Source organism: Acanthopagrus latus, chromosome 11 (genome assembly GCF_904848185.1).
Source record: "Acanthopagrus latus isolate v.2019 chromosome 11, fAcaLat1.1, whole genome shotgun sequence".
In the NCBI taxonomy this organism is placed as follows: Eukaryota; Metazoa; Chordata; class Actinopteri; order Spariformes; family Sparidae; genus Acanthopagrus; species Acanthopagrus latus.
Window position 1 is genome coordinate 30,811,594 of NC_051049.1, and position 2,603 is coordinate 30,814,196.

The following is a 2,603-nucleotide window of genomic DNA, read 5'->3' on the forward strand; positions in this document are numbered from 1 at the left end:
CACGTGCAGCATGAGTCATTTCTCCATGCTCTATCTGAGCAGACAAATAGTTCTGAACAGTCACATTGTTAACCACCCATCATTTCAACATCATTTTGCACATCAAATATGAGGCTGAACTTGTTTCCTTGTATCGGTTGGGAAATAAAAGAGCCTTGTGTTCTTCTGACATTTGAATTGTTTATTAAACCAAAGTCTGTTACACTTCAGAGTCTTCCCTTGGACAGAGTGTGAGTGACAGTGGACATTAAGATACAACTGAAAAACCTTAAGGATTGATGTGAAGGTGAAGAGTCCCACATTTTCTCTTCATTGTCTTTTTCTTTACATTAGACGAACAGCATCGACACCGACTACCAGTTCATCATTAGTAGGAACCAAGTAGAAAAAACAATCACAAAAATGGATTTAAAAAAGCTTCATCTTTTTGTTAGTGGATCTTTCAAAGTTAAATACTGTTATACTTATTTTATGTAAATTCACTTTGTTTTCCTCGGATATTTTCATATTTTAGTAAATGCAAGTTGAAGAGAGTGAAGACCCTACATATAGTATGTCTGCATGCTAACTGGTTGATTTGCTGGGTCTATCTACAACCATCTCTGACAGAAAAACAAAGACACTCTCAAAAACACACAGCACATACACATCCATACACACTGCCATTCAGCTTAACTCCAAGGCTTCCCATCCCTACTGCTTTAAAGGAAATACAATTTAAACATCTGGCTATAGTCATACCTCAGCAAGAGGTTGAGTGTCACTTGAGAGGTGAGTGTGTTGTGAGTGATTTGAGTGTTGCGGGCCACAGAGGACACAGGAAATCCTGTTCAGTGTCTGTCAGTGGAAAGCCAGAAGACTGCCAATACACAAGCTTTTCTCATAAGCAGTGTTTTTCTCACAATACTTTGACTAATGGGATGAATAGCTAAGTGTTATGTTACTGATGAAGAGGAGTGACAATAAGGAGAAGCTGCACTAAATGGGTGAAATCATGGCCACTACAGCGATGGGTTCATTTGAAAGTAGCGACCGTCCTTGGCTTGCCGACACAACAAGCTAACACAACCAAACAGCTACAGAGACCGAGGAGACGCGAGCATCTCCTGGATCTCTGCAGCTGTCCAGTTGTTCATATTGATGTCCGTGGATGAAGTGATGGACTGACTGCTGTGTTCAGCTGTTTCTTGGTTTTAAAACTCCCCGGCTGTGGTTGCACAACAGTGCAGGTCATTGACACCTCCGCCCATCTCACGCAGAGGCCGGCACAATAAGTGTGCCCTCTGAGGCGGAAAATCGGCTAAACTTTTGCTGTTCCACAGTATAAAACGCAGCCCTTTGCGTAACGTTATGATTTTCAAGTGACACATCCCAGAAGGCAGACTTGTGTTAAATGGATGTTTGGTCGTCTGAAGTGTCTGCATCAGGTTTGTAAACTTGTGTAGGCCGTGTTTCTCCTGTAAGGCTACTGTCTGATAGGAGGGGCGTCGCACCCGTGGGGGATGTGGGTGTTTTATCACCCACACTTTTTTCTGCAGTTTTTCCACAGTTTTGCACAAACGCCTCACTACAGTCGCTCAGTTTCTCTGACTGCCCTGTGTCTGCGCTCGCTGCTGTGTTTCCTCTCCCCCTCCCCTCCCTCTCCTGTTGCTGCTGTCACTCATGATGGCGTACATTTGCTTTGCCATCTCCCTGATCATTTTGCGGGACACTGTCTCGTGGCGTGCCCGTTTGCTGATAACTCATTCCCGCATGTTTATCTCAGGCTCCTCGCTAGCCTTCTTTCTCCCTCCTACAGGCAGCCTGGCCCTGTTGCTGTCCTCCCCGGACAGACAATGCAGCTCAATTTTATTTTTTTCGCCAATCGCTCGCTCTCTTGGTGTCGACAGAGAAATGCCTAGCGGCTGCTTCTCCCGAGTTTTCCTCTGCATATTTTAAGACAGAAGGTTTTAATTTCAAGTTGTACTTTTTATTTTTTGCTTCACATGCACGGAGCCATGGCGATCATCACTGTGATATTGACTGTCAGAAAGCAGCACAATACGTGAAAAAGGCGAAGAAGAAAAATTCAGTGGTCACATCTTCTTCCTTGATTTAAAAAAAAAATAAATAAATAAATTAGACCCGACATTTATTTGGAGCCAGCGGTTATTCACCAAAATATACACCTGCACCCTGCGTTTAAAGGGGACAGATCAGCCCTGTGTACTAATACAGTCAATGTAGTGAACTTTATAAAGCGCCTAAAGGGCTAAAGGTTAATGCCTCATTTACACATTCACACACGTACGGATATATTCACTGTAAGCCCGGATAAGTTGAATCTACTTGAAAAATTTGAGGAAACCCGTCACGTTAAAATAATTAAGTAATGTGTAATGAAAACTTGAGTGCATTTAACTAAAAATTTTAAGTTTAATACACTAAGTGCCAAGTTGATTTAACTTAAAATCATTTGTAATATCAACTTTTATTCTACTTACTACCCTTAAGTTCAATGCACTAAATTCAAAGTTGATTTAACTTAAAATAATTTGTAATATCAATTGTTTTACCCATTTACCCTACTCAGTATCTTAAGTTAAAGTAAAGCAAAACAGAAG